Source organism: Monodelphis domestica, chromosome 5 (genome assembly GCF_027887165.1).
Source record: "Monodelphis domestica isolate mMonDom1 chromosome 5, mMonDom1.pri, whole genome shotgun sequence".
NCBI classification, from domain to species: domain Eukaryota; kingdom Metazoa; phylum Chordata; class Mammalia; order Didelphimorphia; family Didelphidae; genus Monodelphis; species Monodelphis domestica.
The window spans coordinates 161,219,190-161,239,052 of record NC_077231.1 but is presented as its reverse complement, the minus strand read 5'-3'; the positions used below and the strand labels follow the sequence as shown (position 1 = coordinate 161,239,052).

The 19,863-nt window shown below is 35.8% G+C and overlaps 1 protein-coding gene across 5 annotated transcripts in view; it reads left to right on the top strand.

Annotated features, from left to right (window-relative positions):
- CD36 (CD36 molecule) overlaps positions 1 to 19,863 on the top strand; it is a 143,929-nt gene that overhangs the window by 47,483 nt on the left and 76,583 nt on the right. Inside the window, exon 1 of one of the 5 annotated variants that reach the window (XM_007504027.3) lies at positions 17,047 to 17,069. The exons of 3 other annotated variants lie outside the window; for them this stretch is intronic. The gene's annotated coding sequence lies outside the window, so the exon portion shown is untranslated. Of the gene's footprint in view, positions 1 to 17,046; positions 17,070 to 19,566; positions 19,789 to 19,863 lie in introns of those variants that run through there. One more of the 5 variants, XM_007504028.3, reaches the window with a different exon arrangement.

The window sequence follows — 19,863 nt, the reverse complement described above, 5'->3', positions numbered from 1 at the left end:
TTTGGCTGAATCCCATAAGGTTTGAAAGGATGTCTCACCATTGTCATTTTCCTTGATGAAATTATTAATTGTTTCTATGATTTGTTCTCTAACTAACTGATTTTGGAGGATTATATTATTTAATTTCCAATTAATTTTTGATTTGGTTTTCCATGTACCCTTGCTGATCATTATTTTTATTGCCTTGTGATCTGAAAAGGCTGCATTTATTATTCTGCTTTTCTGTCATGTTTCTGTGACCTAGTGTATCATCAATCTTTGTGAATGTGCCATGTGCTGCTGAGAAGAAGGTGTATTCCTTTTTGTCCCTATTTATTTTTCTCCATATGTCTATTAACTCTAATTTTTCTAAGATTTCATTCACTTCTTTTACCTCTTTATTGTTTATTTATTTATTTATTTGATTTATCTAAATTTGATAGTGGCTGGTTCAAATCTCCCACTAATATGGCTTTACTGTCTATTTCCTCCTTCAATTCTCCTAGTTTCTTTATTAGAAATTTGGGTGCTATACTATTTGGTGCATACATGTTGATTAGTGATATTTCCTCATTATCTTAACGAATATATTTACCTTCCCTATCTCTTTTGATCAGGTCTATTTTTGCTTTGGCTTTGTCAGATATCATGATTGCAACTTCTGCCTTCTTTCTTTCAGTTGAGGCCCAGACGGTCTTAGTCCATCCTTTTAATTCTGACCTTGTGAGTGTCTACCCACCTCATGTGTGTTTCTTGAAGACACATCTTATGATTGTCACTTGTGGATTCTCTGGTATTTTGATATCCTCCCCTAATTCTGTCCTTTCTTCTTTAGCTATAACCTTTTGAACCAGTGATTTACTTTAGGTCAGTCCCCCTAGTCCCATCCCTTGATATGTTTTCCTTTCTAGGCCCTCCCTTTTTCCTCCCTCCCCCTCCCCCCTCTCCTTCCCTCTCTTTTTGTGTTCCCTACCCCCCTACCTACCTTGGTTTTCCCTTCTCCCTTACCCTGTTAGATAAGATAAAATTCAAGATCCCAATGGATCTGGATGCTCTTCACTCTCAGCGTTGATTTCACTGAGAGTAATGTTTAAGTAAAAACTCTCTTCCTCTCCTACTTATAGGAGATTCCTTCCCCTCCCCTTCCCATATGTATCTTTGTGTGAGAAAGATTTAGTTTTTTCCCCTATTTCTTGGAGTATATCTTAGTACCATAAACAGTTCCCCCCTCCCTTTTTCTTTCTATTCCCCCCCTTTCTCAATGTCATCTTCATGCCCCAAATGTTCCGTATGCGTGATTCTTCTTGCTACTCTAATGATGCATACAATTTTTGAGAGTTACACATTACATTTTCCACACATATTGATATATATATATAAATTGATATAAATGTAGTCCTTATAGAAGAGAGTTTGAATAAAAGAAAAAGATAATATTTTTCTCCTTTTCCTTTTCCTTCATATTTACCTTTTCAGGTATTCCTTGGTCTTTGTGTTTGGATGTCAAATTTTCCACAGAGCTCTGGTCTTGTATTTATAAATACTTGGAAATCTTCTATTTTGTTGAATGCCCATACTTTCCCCTGAAAGTATATAGTCAGTTTTGATGGATAGTTGATTCTTGGTTGAAGACGCAGCCCTCTTGCCTTTCTGAAAATTGTGTTCCATGTCTTACGGTCATTCAGAGTGGAAATTGCAAGGTCCTGTGTGACCCTGATTGGCATTCCTTTATATCTAAATTGTCTTTTCCTGGCTTCTTGTATGATTTTTTCTTTTGCTTGAAAGCTTTGGAATTTGGCAATTACATTCCTGGGAGTTGTCTTTTGGGGATTTAGTGTAGAGGGTGTTCTTTGAACTCTTTCAGTGCCTGTATTGCCCCCTTGTTCTAGATTCTCTGGGCAGTTTTCTTTGATGATATCTTGTATTATGATGTTAAAATTACTATTTATTTCTGGCTTTTCTGATAGGCCAATTATTCTCAGATTGTCTCTCCTTCCTCTATTTTCCAGGTCTATCACCTTGTCAGTGAGATATTTTATGTTCTCTTCTAATTTCTTGGTCTTTTGGCTTTGCTTTATTAATTCTGGCTCTTTTGCAAGGTCAGTGTCTTCCAGTTGCCAGATTCTGAACTTTAAAGCCTGGTTTTCCTTTTCAGTTTGGTCAAGCTGTTTCTGTTGTTGCATTTTTTCGTGCTTCAGATTGTTGAGTTCCTTTTGCATTATTTCCCACTTTTCCTGCCAGAAGGCTTCCATGCTTTTTGATAATTCCTGACTTAAATTCTTCAAGTGTTTGTGGAGAGTTTCCATTTCATTTGGAAGATTTCAAGCATTTGCTTATGTTTCCTCTTCTATCTCCTCTGCATTTTGCATTTTGCTCCATAAAATGTGTCCAAAGTTGCCCCCTTCTTCTTGCTTTTCTTTGTGTTTGGAGGCTTTTGCACTTCTCTACTGTTTGCCATTTCTATCTGAGTCAGGAGGACTGGCTCTTAGTGTATCTGTCTGATGGTTCTAGGCTTTAGCCCCAGGCAAATTGTCCGGTCTCCACAGCTGCTCTGTCTTCCCATGGAAGCCCAGGGTCTGTCCTCCCCTGCCTGCCAGCATTTCAGGTGCTACTGTTCTTAGTTCCCTCCAGTTGCTTCTCTGCTGCCTTACTTCAACACTCTGAGCCTGGTACAGCACTGTCCTCAAGGTACCTCAGAGCCTTTGCCGGCCCTGAGGTTTCTGTTCTTTCAGAAGTCCCTGCACTCTAAGCGGGGAGGGATCCTGGCCTCCCTGAGCTCTGAGGGCTCCTGATGGTATTAAGTTCAGCTGGGTTGGGCTGGATGTGCCCCAAAGCAAAAAATCTCTGCTGCAGTCTGTATTAGATGCCCTGAAACTGGCCCAGGTTACTTTCAAGGTACACCCTTCTGAGCAACCCCTTTGCCAGACCTAAGGTTTCTGTCCTTTCAGAAGTTCTGAGGGGTCCTGATGGGATTATGTTCAGCTGGATTGGACTAGATGTGCCCTGAAGCAGGAACCTCAGGTGAGACTCAGATGGAAGGACCCAGCCAGGGGGCTACAGGCTCCCCCATCTCTCTCTGTTTCACTGATGTCTGTGTTGGGTGCCCCTGAGACTGGCTCAGGTTGCTTTCACGATGCGCCCTTAAGAATAGCCTGCCCTGAGGCCCTTTTGCCGGTCCTGAGATTCCCGCTGCTGCAGCAGGCTCAGCTCTCTGGGTTGGGGGGGATGGGTCCTGGGACCTTCCTTCTTCCTTCCCCTTAGATTCGAGTTATCTAGGATTCTGGCTTTTGGGGGGCATACCTTTTGATCCGAGTCCAAAAGGAGGGTTCCCTGGGTCTGTCCTGTTGTTCATTTTGAATTTTGGTGCCCTAGGAGCATTCAGTTTGTGATAGATACGGAAGGGTTTCCAGAGGTCTGAACTTTTGCTGCCTCTAAAGCCACCATCTTGACCAGCAGTCCCTTCTTCTTTGCATACTTAACAGTATCTTTTTACCTCTGTGAACTCTGGTATCAGTATCAAACAGAAATCCACTTCTCTTATATTGTAATGAAACTATGTATATAAAAAGCAATTTGTAATAGCTACTTATCTTACTTTTTTCCTTAGCTTACTATAAATGATCTTAAATTAATCCCTCTAATAAAAAATAAAGAAATAAAAAGCAAATGATACTCAGACATCATTATGAAGAAATCTAGAAAAAAATCTTGTATTGTGTCTGAAGAAGTTCTATGAATAATGCCCCCCTCCTTTTTTGTGGTGGATGATTAAATACTCATAGAGAACTAGTCCATTTGCCTAATTCTCTTTTTATATTCCATAGAAGTGGCAATGAGACTTACAACACCCTGTTTTCCAGTTCTGCCTAATTTGGCCTAAGCAGGGCTGTCCTTAAAGTTAAAAGAAAGTAAAAGAAAGCATTTCAATAAAAGAAAACAATACAGACACTTTTTCTAAAGCCCTTTCATCCTATCTTAAAATCAATATTGTGTAATTGCTAAAAAATTGGGTTTAAGGGATTTGCCCAGGATCACACAGCTAGAAAGTGTCAGAGGACAGATTTGAACCCAGGACCTCACATCTCTAGGCTAGGCTTTCAAACTCCTGAACTACCTAGCTGCCCTTAAAATACAGACACTTTTAAATTTCAAGATTATCTTCTAGGGTCTGTAGTGTAGCAGATATTTAATGGATGATTACTGACATTTATGTGAAGTTCATTCTGAAGTCCTACAACAGCCTTTTTAACTAAATCAAAATTATAATTATAATGATGAAAAACACAAGGATTACACCTTGATTTTGAGCTTGAGTGACTGGGAGAATGATGGTACCCTTAATTATAATATTGTAGTGGGAAAGAGGGGAGGATTTAGAAGGAATGATAATGAATTCCATTTTGGACCCCCTGAGTTTCAAGATGGTTAAGGGATATGAATTTTGAGATGTCAAGAAGGGTACTTAAATATAGAATTGTGGGTCCTAAAATAAATTAGGACTGCATAAATTGATCTGGGAATCATTTGTATAGAAATTGTCATTGAATCCATGGAAGATGAGACCACCAATCAAAAACTTTTTTTTTACATTTTCAAAAAGAAAGGAAGAATTTTGGTAGACACCAAATGTTAGAGGGCATAATCTGGATAAATATACAGCAAAGGAGACTGAAAAGTGTTGGTCAGATAGGTAAGACTAAAAAAAGGAGAGAGAGTTGTATGTATGTAAGAATCAAGGAGAATAGGGCTCAAGTGTCAAGAAGGATGACAAATGAGAAAAGACTATTGAAACTGGCAATTAAGAAAAGGTTAACTATCATTAATGTTTGTGATATAGGCAGATAATTCAAGAAAGTGTGGCCATATGGAAAGAGTGTTGACCTAAGAGTAAAAGGAGTTTGAATATCACTCTTGGATCCAATATTGTTGGCAATTTAACATAACCTTTTTTTTTTAATTTCACTTTCTCATTTGTGAAATGTGAATAATTTTGTACTATAAACTTCCCATAGTTTCTGTGTAATCTTTAGAGTAATATAGACTGTGAACTAGCAAACTTAATGAATTCAATTTAAAAAAATCTGTAAAAGTATAATAGAAATAGGAGTAAATACAAGGTAGACATACAAAATTTGTATCAGACACAGTTCTAATATTCTTGGTGTTTACTGGAATGTAAGGCAAAGCAAAAGATAACATAATAAAAAGGAAAAAAAGGAAATTAAAAAATAAATACTTAAAGGGTGTGGGGAAAAATACCATGACAGAGAGAATGGAGCAATGTGTTGAGGTTTCACAGACAAGGTGTTATCGAGTTGGACTTTAAAGAAAACAGACAGGAATGACTTGTAGAGCATAGGGACATTTGAGCAAAGGTCTCGAAATGGAAGAGTGAAGAGTATGTGTACAAGCATATGATGAAATAATGATCACTTGTCACTACAAATGATACATTAAAAACATAAAGGTCACTCTGGAAAACAATGATTCCTTTTTCAATTGAGAGTTTCTTAATTTATAACCACTTCCTGGGGGAGTTTTAAAAATATTTTTAATGTAATAATGTTGTCTTTTATTAAGATTGTATAAATCAAATTCACCATTGTTTTAATAAGGTCTATACTAAGTACAGCAGGAGGTTAAATACTTAATGAAGAATAATGAGTGTTAGTCTTTGTTTTTGTAAGATCTTTGTCACACTTTTTCCCTGAAGAAACAGTACATTCATTTCAAGAATTTCAAGGAACTTGTTATATGCACTTTCTTACGCCATGATTGAAGTCTAGAACTGTCACTAACTTTTCCCTTTTCAAAGCCCAGGGAACTAAGATAGGGCAAAGCTTTGCAAGGAAATTAATGGCAAAAGAAGATGGGAATGCAGTCCAGATCAGATACCATCCCAGTGCTCTAGCCAACAGGGTCAATAGGGTCATGGGATTTTTTTTGTTTGTTTTGTTTTGGGTTTGCTTAGGGTTTGTTTGTTTGTTTATGAGAGATATACATTTGTTCAATGACTGGCAAATTCAGTCCGAAGTGAAATTTAATATCCAAAGTCTAGAATAAAGTGATATAAATTGGTAAGATTTTAAGTTCTTCTCTAATAGATATGATCAAATAACACAATATTAAAAGAAGAAACACAAGATAGAAATCATTACTTGAAAAAAATTAAAATAACTTAGAGAAAATAAAATTAAAACAACACTGAACTTTCACTCATCCAATTAGCATAACTTATCAGTAGTTGGAGATGAAGAAAAATAAGCATGGTAATTATTTTAAAGGATAGAAGGAAATTTGACCATTGTGGACAGCAGTATAGAATTATATAATAAAAATTATGACAGTTCATTCCAGGTGTTTCAGAATTTCCATTTTGACATGTATCCATTAATGATGTCATTGAAGACTCATTTACCTATAAATAATTATAGGGAGTATTATTGGTAACAGCAGAAACTGTTAAAAAAGATAGTGTGAAGCCACTATCTGCCCAAGAATTTGTGAATAGTTAAATAGTGCTAAGTCAAACAAAATAAAAGTTTCAGCTATCTTTTCAGATTAATGATATTGTGGAAATTGCATCAACTTCCAGGTCATTATAGAAGGTCCTAAAGAAAATGTTTAATTCTAGAGTCAGGCTAAAACCCAGGAAAAACAACTGAATAAAGAATTCCCATTGCTTAAATTCTGAACTTGTCAGTCATTCACTAAAGATTTATTAAGCACCTTCTAGGTTCCAGGCACTTTGCTAAGTGCTGAGTATACAAAAAGAAGATCCCTGTCTTCAGGGATTAACAAACAAATATGTATAAATAAGCTATATATAGGATAAATGGGAAATAAATGAGAGGGAAGGCACTTTAAAGCAGAGGGACTGGTGAAGGCTTCATGCAAAAGATCTGATGTTAGTTTAAACTTGAAAAGAAGAAAGGAAAGCCAGTAGAGTGAGTTCAGGTGGGATAGCATTCAAGAAATGAGGGAATGCCAGAGAAAATGCCAGAATCAAGAGATGGAGTATCTTGTTCCTGAGACAGCAAGGAAGCCAGTATTTTTGCCTAAACTAATGAAACCACAGATCTATCCCCACTCCTATCTACGTTTCCCTCTAGAACCTCAGATAGTATTAAATAAGAAGTAATAAGATTAACAACAACAAAAACACCTTACCTTCAGTCTTAAAATCTATAGTAAGTATTTGCTACAAGACAGAAGAATTCTAAGGACCAGGCAATATGGGTGATTTGCCCAGGATCACACAGCTTGGAAGTGTCTGAGAACAGACTCCAACCTACTCCCATCTCCAGACCTGACTCTCTGTCCATTGAGCCATGTAACCATCCCAAGTAATAAGATCTTAAATATTGCTTCACTGAGAGACTTTAGAGGTCATCTAATGCAGTATTATCAAACTCAGGTAGAAATTGGATCACTAATCCATATATGAAGATGCTTGCAGGTCAGCCATCAACTTAGTTTTTAGTTTTTAAAATGTAATATTATCTATGCCTTACTGTATTTTATTTTGATAAAATTTTTGAATGAAATTTTAATCTGGGTTGAACTTTTACTCAGATGTATTATGATCTAGATGTTTCACACCTCTGATCCAAGCCAAGCTTCTCTTTTTAGAGATGAAGAAAGAGAGGTCAAAGAGTTGGCTGGGTCACCCAATAAGTTACTGGCAAAACTCAGATTCAAACCCAGGTCATTTAATTCCAAATCCAAGGGTTTTTATTCAGGAGTTCTGAAGCTGGGGTCCATGATCTCTTCTTAGGGGTGGGAGAGGATAATTATTTTAATGGAATTAGTTTCCTTTTTAATCCTGTGAATATTACTTCATGCATTTAAAAACATTATCCAGAGGACAAAGGTCTACAGATTACATCAGAAAGCCAAAGGGCATTGCACCATACCATACTGCTTCTCATTGGTATGGAATTGAGTAGATTAACCAAGAAGGAATGTGAGAGTGGAAAACAAACATGGGAACAATGACTAAAAGAAGGAAGTGTGTAACTAGCAGATGGCCCAAATTACTGTGAGGGAGTTAGGATATAGAGCACCAAACTGTGTTTAGGTTATCAGTGTCTACCCAATACATTTCCAGCTAAATGCTCACATTGATGGAATGTTCAGATTATATTTTATGGACATTTTAGCATGCATTTTTTTTAGAATGAAATGATCAATGAAAGATTTTAAAAGATGTATTTTAAAAGTACCACCTTGTTCCTTCTATCACTGTTCTGGAACTCTTCAAACCTTCCAGGAACTTGGGAGATTCTAGAATGATCCCACAATACTAGGAAATCTCTTCGATGATCAGTTTTTCTTCCTCTTGTCTCTTTCATTTTGGTTTCCCTGTACTTTTCCTGAACTTTATAAGCTATCATCTTCAGAACTTCAAATAACTAGAAAATCAATGTGGAGACAAGTTGAATTTTCAGAGTAACTTTCTTTTCTATATTTTTCCTAGATTACATGTGGATAAAATTTTAAATAATAATTTTCTGACATTTTTGGATCCCTGTCTTCTTCCTCTCTCCCATTACTTTCCCCTCCTGAGGAGATCAGGCAATATGATATAGGTTATATACATTGTTATTACACAATATTTCTAAAGGAAAAATTAACTGGCTTTAACAGCAGATTAGATATGCTTGACTGACAGTATTGAAGAGTCAAGAATTGCCCTATGGTAGCTAAACTAGACAAATGGGCAGATGGAGGAACCTTTTATCTTTATTAATATTTTAAATTTTAATTTAGTGTGATTAATAGTTATATAAAAATTATCAAATGGAATGTGCATAGGGAACTTTAAAAGATCTATAGTATTAAGAGTATATGATGAGGAACAATGTGAGATAAGCTTAAATATAACAGGTCGTATAATTGTTGTTCATCCTTTTTTTTTTTAACCCTTACCCCTTCTGTCTTAGAATCAATACTCTGTATTTGTTCCAAGGCGGAAGAACAGTAAGGAATAGACTTGATCAGTTCCTTCTATGGTGGGAGACAGCATTTTGTGTCATGAGTCCCTCTGAGTAACAGTCTTTAAATAACATGACCACAGTTTTTGCCTGGGCAATTTAATATTTTCTTCTAAAATGTATTCGTTTGTTTCTCAGTTTTAAAAAGTTCCACTTAATATTTCTTTCATACTGTAAAATCTTTCCGGTTTTATAGTTATAGTGTCATTACATCAATATTAATTTGTTTTTCAGCAAATTGGATCTATACTCATACAAAATGTATATTAATCCCAAGACATAACCCAGAAATATATTTGTGTTTGTGTATATATGTATATGTACATACATACACCTATATTATATATATATATATATATATATATGTAGTATGAAATACATGCTTGTTTCTTGTTTCTTTTATAGATTTTTTGCCCTAATAGAATGCAAAAGTGTAGCAGGCTGGAAGAAAAGGACATAAGCAAATGTTTAGATTAGTTGAATCCCCAGTAACCTCAATCTGAGCATATTTGTTCAAGTATTATTGGCTATAGTTTCTCTAGATACCCAGCTTACCCAGTTGATTGCAACCATAGAATCTCAGCACTGAAAGAGGATTTTGTTAAAAAGCTTCTAGCTTTCCCACCCAATGAATACAATATTTTAACTACACAGATCATTATTCTTCCCTCCATACACACACTCTAATACTCCCTTTTAACATATTATCAGATTCTTGAATGTATCTCTGATCTCAAAGATTTGGAAAAGCCTCTAATAATTCAAGATATAACTTATGTATCTTCCATATCTTTGGTTCTCTTCACATTTTCTCCAGTTTTCCACAGATTATCTTGACATTAATCTTTAGACAAGGATCTCATAGACAATCAACAAGCAAATTAAAGTTTATTGACAGACTAAAAGTTATGATTCTTACTGTCTCAATCTTGAGGGTCCTTTTTCCTCCTTTTTGTCACCACCAGATCGAAACTGGAATAGTAAAACACTTATGACATTTAAATGTTTTATTTATTTTATGGATTTATATGGCCAACAACAAAAACAAAAACACCATTGGATGGCCAGCCTGCTGGTGATGTGTCTTTTACAGTATTACCTTCATCAGTCCTCAAAAACAGACCTCATATGTTATGAGAGCTGTATTTGGTACATATAGTAGAAATGCACCAAGAAATAATAAAAATTTTATCATTTTAAAGTCATCTTTTATTTTTAATTCCTAGGGATTTCTTGTTATTCTTTGCACTCTTTCCCGAAATCTATCAAGTGTGTTTAAATAAAAATGTGAAAAGGAAGACTGAGTCTTCAAAAATGAATTTGTGAGCACTAAGTACTTTTTTCTTCCTCTCATCAAAGCAAATATTCCCTTTTCAGCACATCTGTTCTGCAACTCTACAAAATTACAATGAATAGATACCAACAAAGCTTCTATTACACTTAAATGTGGAAAATGGGTAGGTGAAAGGCTCTTGACAGCATGATTCATTATCCTGAGACATGCATTGACTAATATTTTTGTCATGTAAACATCACATGACTTGCATTCAAGATTATTTATTTCACTTGTAGCATGCTTTACAAATTTTACTTTAAAATTTTTGAAATTTGTAATGTTAAACATATTTCATTAAATAGAACAAATTTTATTACTTGTGATTTAATGTACACATATATACATACGTGGAAATGAACTTTTAAGTTATTTTATATACACACATATATGTGTATTTGAGGGCAGCTAGATAGTTCAGTAGATATAGCTCTTGCCCTGAAGTCAGGAAGCCCTGAGTTCAAATCCAGCCTCAAACACTTACTGGCTGGGTAACCATCAGTGTTAACTTAACTACTTTTTGATTTAATGCCCTGGAGAAGGAAATGGCAAAGTACATCAACATCTTTGCCAAGCAAATCCTGAGGATATTATTGGCATACCAGGGTTCATAGGGTCACAGAGTCAGAAAGGAATGAACATTGGAAAAACAACAACATACATGCATACAAACATAATATTTTATAAACATATAGATGAATCCCTAATGTAGATGTAGCCACCTCTAATAAAAATCTAAAATGTTGCTAACCACAATGTGTGATAGGATAAGAGAAAAAATGGGGAAGGATGTAAAAGATGTTCTGGAGGAAAATTTAGCAGGCTTTAACAGCAGATTAGATATGCTTGATTGACAGTATTAAAGAGTCAAGAATTGCCCCGTGTTAGCTAAACTAGAAAACTGGGCAGAAGGAGGAACCTTTTTTCTTTATTAATATTTTAAATTTTAATTTAATGTGATTAATAGTGATATAAACAGGTTATCAAATGGAATGTGCATAGGGAGCTTTAAAAGATCTATAGTATTAAGAGTATATGATGAGGAACAATGTGAGATAAGCTTAAATATAAAAGGCCATATAAATGTTGTTTATCCTTTTTTTTTTAACCCTTACCCCTTCTGTCTTAAAATCAATACTCTGTATTTGTTCCAAGGCAGAAGAGTGGTAAGGGGTAGGCAATGGGGGTTAAATGACTTGCCCAGGGTCACACAGCTATGAAGTGTTGGAGTTCAGATTTTAACCCAGGACCTCCTGTCTCTAGGCCTGGCTCTCAATCCACTGAAGCCCCTCAATGCCCCTCCACCTTTCATTTTCTTTTTTGTTTTGTTTTGTTTTGTTTATCAAGCAATTTTATTCTGTTTTAGGTTCTGTTTGCCTATTTTAAAATTTTTATTTACAATATTTTTCCATGGTTACATGACTCATGATTCCCCGTCACCCACTTCCCCCTCTCCTCCTGGAGCTGACAAGCAATTCCACTGGGTTATACATGTATCATTGTTCAAAACCTATTTCTATGTTATTCATATTTGCAAAAGAGTGATTTTTTAATGCCAAACCCCAACCATATCTCCATCAAACCACATGATTGATCATGTGTTTTTCTTCTGCATTTCTACTCTCACAGTTCTTTCTCTGGATGTGGGAACTGTGTTGTTTTTTTTTTTCTCATATTCCCCTCACAATTGTTCTGGATCATTGCATTGCTGCTAGTAGAAAAGTCTATCATGCAGCTAGGAAGTGTCTGAGGTCAGATTTGAAACTAGGACCTCCCATCTTTAGGCCTGGCTCTCAAACCATTGAGGCACCCAGCCGTCTCCCCATTGGCTTTATTTTGAGTAGATTGTTAGGTCATTGTGCAATTCAGAGTTACCTATTATATTTCCAGAACCAATGACTTTTTTCTCCCAACTTATATAATATTTTGCATCCAGAGTTCCCTCCTTAAAGGAGAGAGGCAGGAAAAAAGTTTCATCAATCATTTCTTCTCTGAAGCCAAGATTGGTCATTTCAGTAATCTGATTGTCTCTTAAGTGTGTGTGTGTGTGTGTGTGTGTGTGTGTGTGAGAGAGAGAGAGAGAGAGAGAGAGAGAGAGAGAGAGAGAGAGAGAGAGAGAGAGAGAGAGAGAGAGAGAGAGAGAGAGAGAGAGAGAGAGAGAGAGAGAGAGAGAGAGAGAGAGAGAGAGAGAGAGAGAGAGAGAGAGAGAGAGAGAGAGAGAGAGAGAGAGAGAGAGAGAGAGAGAGAGAGAGAGAGAGAGAGGGAGGGAGGGAGGGAGAGGAAGGAAGAGGGAGAGAGAGGGAGATAAAGGGAGAGAGACGGAGAGAGAAAAGAGGGAGAGAGAGGGAGGGAGAGAGACAGACAGACAGAGACAGAGAGAGACAGAGACAAAGAGAGGAAGAGAGAGAGAGAGAGGAAGGGAGGGGGAGAGAGGGAGAGAAAGGGAGAGAGAGAGGGAAGGAGAGGGGGATAGAGAAAGAGAGGGAGAGAGAGGGAGGGGGAGAGAGGGACAGAGGGAAAGAGGGAGGGAGAGAGGGAGAGGGGGGAACAGAGACAGAGAGACAGAAGGGGAGAGGGAGAGGGGGAGAGAGACAGAGACAGAGACAGAGAGGAAGTGGGAGAGGGAGAAACAATCACAAATTACACAAAACTGTAATCTATACTGTAGTGAGGTTCTACCACTTTCAAATATTGCAGAGAGGTATGGTAAATTCTCCAATGTCAAACAACTAGAAAGTTTCAGAGACAAATTTTGAACCCAAGTCTTTCTAACTCTTAGTCCAGAACCCTATTAGGGGAAACATGCTGCATCTATAATAGATAATTTCACAAAATTTTAATTTTTTATCTAAAGTATATGTTTAAAGGACAATTGAAAGTACCAATCTATTCATTGTTCAATTAATCATAATTCATGAAATTAAATGGCTCTAGTGTTTTAGATCCCTTTGCCCACTGGATTCACTCCAAGCATGTTGCCCATATCTTAAATCTTGCCAACATCATCAATTCCCCTTGCTTAAGAATCTTTAAAGCTAAGTGTTTTGGACAGATTAACAGGAAGTCCCTGTTTCAAGGAGTAACAGGTGTTTCTTATTTGGAAAGGGGAAGAGTTTTAACAGGAAAGGACTCATTGCCTCCTTATTAGCTGATAAAGGAGACCAATAGAACACAGACAAGAGTCTCTAGTCCTGGCTCTCTTAGAATAAACTGTGTGGAGGATGGGTGCAGATTTCAGACTTCAAGTTGTCTACTGCTTCTGGTAAGGTTTGGAATTATTTTTAAAAAACCACTAAGTGAGGTAAAGGGAGGAAAACATACACAAGAAATTAAAGATTTGGGCTGCTAATCTCTGCCTCTGGTATTCAAGTTTAGAAATAAACAGAAACATAAATATCATCATCTTGCCAGTAAATTTGATCAGGAAATTATAGAAACAAGAGGAAATTTATTTCTTAAAAAATTTTTTTAAAGTAATTATTTGTTATAATTAAATATCCAGTTAACTCCCTACTTTTTCCCCTTCCCCCATTAGAAAAGGCATTATTTGCTGAAAAGATAAATGTATATATAAAACTATGTCTTATTTCTATTTATCAGTTCTTTTTTCTGGAGATGGATATACACAAGTCATCCCTTAAATAATATTAGTACTATATCTGTTGCCGCATATAATGTTCTCTTGGTTCTGCTCATTTCACTCTTCATAATATCATGTAAATCTTTTTCCCCACATTTTCCCCAAATTAACCTATTTGTTATTTCTTATAGCACATAATATGCCACATCACAATCATTTGTCATAACTTGTTTAGCCAAGTTTAACATATTTTTGTTTAATATAATTATGTTTATGTGAAGTTATTCCTTTACTTTTTCTGGTTACTTATTCTATTAATTGACTCAGAATTAGGAGAAAACTTAGAGATCTGACCTTTCCTCCAATGTGGAAATCAACTATCAATATCCCTCAGTAGTTCCAATGGGGGAGAATTGGCCCATGGAAACACATCAATACAACAACAATAACAACAGAAAAACAACATTTCTTCTGCAGATGAAATAACTTATTATGGTAATGATTACTTTTCCTGATTATTTCATTTTGTCCAATATCTGAATTTATGAAAAAGGAAACTGAGGCTTAAGAGGTTAAAAAAAGACTTGCCCAAAGTCACATCACTAATTAATGATTGATGTAGGAATTAGGTGTCTCCTGATATCAATTCTCTCATTAAGTTTACAATCATTTCACAATGCCATACTTCATCTTGAGGGATTATACTTGTTCTATATAAGGAGAGAATATCAAAAGTATAAGGGGACATATTTGGAGGAGAGTTAAAGGAAGAACTTTCTAATAAAGTTGCCCTAAAATGGAATGGGTTAGTCCATTAAGCAATAAATTATGGCACTAGAGTTCCTAAATCAAAAACAAATTGTTCAAGATGTTTTAGAAGTAATATATGTATATATCAGAGGATTAGGCTAAGAACCTTTTCAGGTATTTTTACTTAGAAATTCTGTATTTCTAAAGACAATTATTTCTTTTCAACTCAGGGCGAGTTGTTTCCCTGAATTTTCCTGACACTCTAGAGGTTGGTTGTTTTCTTACTGTAAGATGATCTGCTTAGATTCTATCTGCAAATATACAAAATACTGTATTCATATTTCTTTAGAATATAATAATAATTTTATTATATTATTATAAGAAGAATATAGCAATAATAATTGCTCTAAATAGGACTTAGGTATAAGTCCTTAGTTTAGCATATGTTCTGCATACTTAGAGATCTTAACTCACTGAAATATTTCAAATGTTATATATTGCCTTTCATTGATTCCTCATTAATAATAAATCTGTAGGGTTTATAAGATTCAATAGGCTTGTGCACTTCCCCAAAAACTAGCTCTTATACTCTTACTCTCTCTGTCTTTAGATAGAAATAAATATTCATTATATACGTTATGTGTATGTATATATACACATAAATGCGTGTGTATGTGACACAACCAGGTATTAAAATGGGAATTTGGGGAAATATTTTTAGGAAATGCTATGTGAAAAGAAACAAGAAAAAAGGGGTTAATACTTTACAAAAATGAAGGCAAGAGATTAAATATAAACAAGGAAAAAAGTGAAGAAAATTGGAAAATCTACTACTTATGTATTTATCACTCTCTTCCTTCTCTTTTTTTATCAATAAGGTTCATGTTCATAAAAATATATTTCCTCAAAACCATTATGTTGTATTTCTGCTGTGTAGGTATCAAAATGATTATTCTTCAATGAAACTGCATGACTCAGTCTTGTTGCCAAGAAACAATTCACAAATATAGGAAAGAATAAAAAGGAATGTGTATGTGATAGACCTTTATAATGGTAAACAAAGGAAACACTTCAATGTATTATATTTTTTTAAGTGTAGGAATAAAAAAGTGAAATTACTTTGATTTACAATTTAGATATATTTGACAAAAATATTTTGTTATGGAAGTTATGGAAGTTATGTTATGGAAGTAGAAAATATAATGACAGACAAATAGAATAGAAAAGATGGACAGAGAATATTTTTTAAAATGTTCAGAACAAAGCTGAGAACTGAGCAAAGGAGGTGAAATAAGAAGGATCAAAACAAAAGATGGATAAACTACATTGGAATTGAGAGGGTAGATATGAAAACGGGAAAAGAAACATTATCTACTAAATGAAACACCAATGATAGATCTTAGAAGAGTGAGGAATAAAGTTAGATTAGTATGAAATGAAAAGAACAGGCCATAAAGAAATGAAGAAATAACTTCTGAACTAGGTGGAAATAATCATTTACATCTGTGAATTAACAGGGATGAGAAATTTGGAATGGTAGACCTCCAAGGGACTTTACAAGTCATTTAATCCAGTTCTTTTAATTTATACATGAGGAAATAAACCCAAAGAGGACATGTGACTGTCTAGTGAGGAGCAAAGCTACAATTCAAACAAATTCAAAACGATATATTCTAATTTCAGGTCAATTTCCTTTCCGGTGGAAAAGGCAGGTTTCCAAAGACTTATTTTTTAGAGGAAATAAAACCTCATTATTATGTGGGCATCAATACAATTACCAGAAATCATCCTGCTGCAGAATTCAAGAGAAACAGAAGCATTTGTGTTTGTATGTACATATGTGTTTAATGCTAATAAAATGTATTAAATTCTTCTTAAAATGCAGATAGATAGGACCCTCTCCCTTTTCCCTTCTTCCTCTCTAGCTTCCTCTAAAATGGAAAAGGTTAAGTATCTTCATGCTGCAAGCAACCCCTTCTCTGCCTCGGAAGGTCAATAACTATGTTGTTGCATGGTTCCTAAGTGAGCTGGGAAAGTGATGGGCTAGGATACAGGCTAAAAAGAGACCAGGGAATTACTATGAAAGAGCAAGTAGCAAAATCCCTGAAGAGAAAAGGCACTGCTGTGTTCTTTTAAAAGTCACAGAGTAGTAATTGTTTTAATAGGAAACAGCTGGGATGAAGAGTTTGGCTATCACTGGTGGAGAGATTAAATGACTTTGTCATTCCACAATCTAGTTGCAGTGTTAATCAAATTCAGCAGTCACTCTTGGACATGTGAAGGCGGCGCTTTCTGATAAAACAGCAGCCTTTGCCTGTGCACATAGGTCCAACCAAATGAGTCTGCAGTGTTAGCCATGTAGCTCTCCAAGCACAATTGCAATGACTGGTTGACACGGGTGACCTTGCTCCTGGACCTCTTCCTGGCAAATGTACGTATTCTGTCACTCTTTCTGAGGTTTCTGCCCCTATTAAGGATTCAAGTCTAGAGATTGCTTGAATAAAAGCTGTAGATTTCCTGACGGCTTGAAAAACGTTGCTTTGGTTTTATACCTTTGTGTTTGTTTGTTTGTGTTTGCGTGCAAACCATGCAGTCTTTATTTAAAAAGTAGGGGAAATGGGGCATCGTGATGCGCGGAAGGCTCAGGAAGCACTATCCCGGGCTGTTGGTTCTGCAGTTGCTTGGTAACAGGACAGGCATGGCTCTGCCTTCAGGTGGGATTACCTGAATCACCATCTTGCTGGCCAGTCTTTTCAAACACCAGTTCCTAGGAGGTAATTACAAAGGCAGAACCAAACAGAACGTTTAGCTACGGCTCTTGAGTGCTACATCTTTTTAAAAAACAAGGACCTCATATTCCCATCACCTCACCCTTTGCCTTGAATAGAATATTACATTAATGTTATGGAATCTGAAGGGGAAAGGCACACAAGAATGTGAAAGAACAGAGTGTGTGTTCTAGTTAATAAATCCATTTTAAAGTGATTTGCAGTCATTTTTATTTTTTCTCCATGGAGGGTTCCAGGAGAGGATTTGTGTTGGTGCAGGTCACCTGGAGCTGGTATAAAAAAGCCTGTCAACCCCTCACAGAAACTTTTGATTCCTCTTTGTCTCCCTCATGCCTTGCAGTTTGACCTTTCCTTTGTTCTTGGGCTAATCTAACTTGTGTTATTTGTGAAGGTGTCTTTTCTCCCCGCGGGATTATAAACTCTTTTGAGGGTAAGATCAGTGTGATTAAAAAAACAACCTCAAAAACAAACAAACAAACAAACTTTCACCCCCAGAAACAAGCACAGAGAATTAAACACAATAAATTATTAATATTATATACATATATATATATATAAAGAGACAGAGGCATTGCAATGAATTTATATTTAATGTATGAGAATGAGGATGCATAGATCTACAAGCATTTATCAGGTACCTATTATGTGCCAAGTTACTGTGTATACAGAAAAAAAAAAAGCTAACACAAATGTCCAAATCTAGCTTACCTCTCCTACTCCTCCTTATGATGAAAATAAACTAGCTCTGCCCTTTTCTACATGACCATTTATTTACTCAGAGGGCAGTGTAGTAGTCAGGAAGCCCATGGAAATTCCCATTTAAACATTTTTGAAAGGTGCCTAATTATTCAGAGATAATCACTTTTAATTATATGGGACTTCCCTTTGCTCTTATTCAGCACTTCTACCTTTCACCCTCAGGCTTTGGATTAATTCATTTATTGCATACTTGGTTGCATAGGAGGCAATTGCAAAGTTTGGACTTGGGCAACCAGGTATTTATTCTGGGGCTCTGGCCAGACCAAGCAGTGGCTGTGATAACCAATTAAAGAATCTTTCTTGATTTGTAGGAGGTACTTAAAGTGCTTTTTAAAGTTATCTTGGTTAGTTTTAAAAACGGAAAGAATGTCTTTCAGGATGGGAATGGTAGTCACTGACAGATTACTTGATTCTTCCCAGGCTTTGTTTCCTTAAGCATAAAAAGGAGAACCTATAAATATAATGACCTCCAATATCTCTTCTAGCTCTTAGTCCATGAACAGAAGATAATGGCTACAAATACTGCTGCTGCATATTCTTTTGACAGATTATGTGTGTGTTTATATATATATATTTTTTTTTTTCATACTCTTCCTGATAGAGTAAAGAACATTCACCATCTTGTCTAGGGATGTGGGAGTTTGTGTTTTCTTCCCCCCCAAAAAAACCCTTATCTTCTTTCTTAGAATTGATACCAAGTATCAGTTCCATGGTTCTACGACAGAAGAGCTTTAAGGACAAGGCAATTGGTTAAGGGACTCACCCAGGGTCATATGGCTAGATTTGGATGTAGGAACTCTCCATGCCTGGCTTTTTATCCACCAAGCTACCTACTTGCCCCAATTTTAAATGTATCTCAATTTTGTTGATGAGAATGAATGCATGAACTTAAAATAAGCTCATTGCTCTGTACCACTTTCCCTCAACTCTAGTATGCTTGTGATCTTGGGGCAGAGGATGGAGATGCTAACAGAACTGAAATCCGAGTGTTAGGAATTCTAAGGATATTTCATTCAATAATTAATTCCTGATTATTAGTCCAATTTTTAGTTATCCTTTCCATAAACAAACACATTTTTTTTTCCTCTGCAAATTTGAGACTTCCATTTGCCACACTTCTACCTGATACTTTTGGGATTGGGGAAAATAATGAAGCACTCTCTGAAGTATTATAACAGGGGAGCAAAAGACCACAAGTATTTCCTCAGCTCCAGTTTCCTCTTCTGTTGTTTGCAAAATGTGTTTGTTTTGGACTGTGGCATATCTTGGCCAAAATAAAATTCTAAAATGGGATACAGCTGATCAACTTTATGCAAATACAGTTACCAATCCTTTTAAAACATATCATTTAAGCAGAATTTCCCCTTTGACGACGGTAACACCTTTCCAAAGTGAAAGGGCTTATTTTTTCTACCTTACCTGGGTTAAGATGTCACCCTAAATGCAAGTACAAAAACTTGTAAAATAGTAGCTATAAATGGTTTATCTGATTTTCAGCATGTAAAAGGACTAACTTAATAGGGAAAAACCACAAGAGTCCTTTTTACATCCATAGTTTTCTTTTCTTGGAGAGTTATCTTCTGGAATATTTAATCCTTACTGGTGAGTTTTCTTATTTTGTTGTGCATTCACTTTTTATATTGTTTGAGCTAGTGATTTCCCCAGCTAAAAAAATAA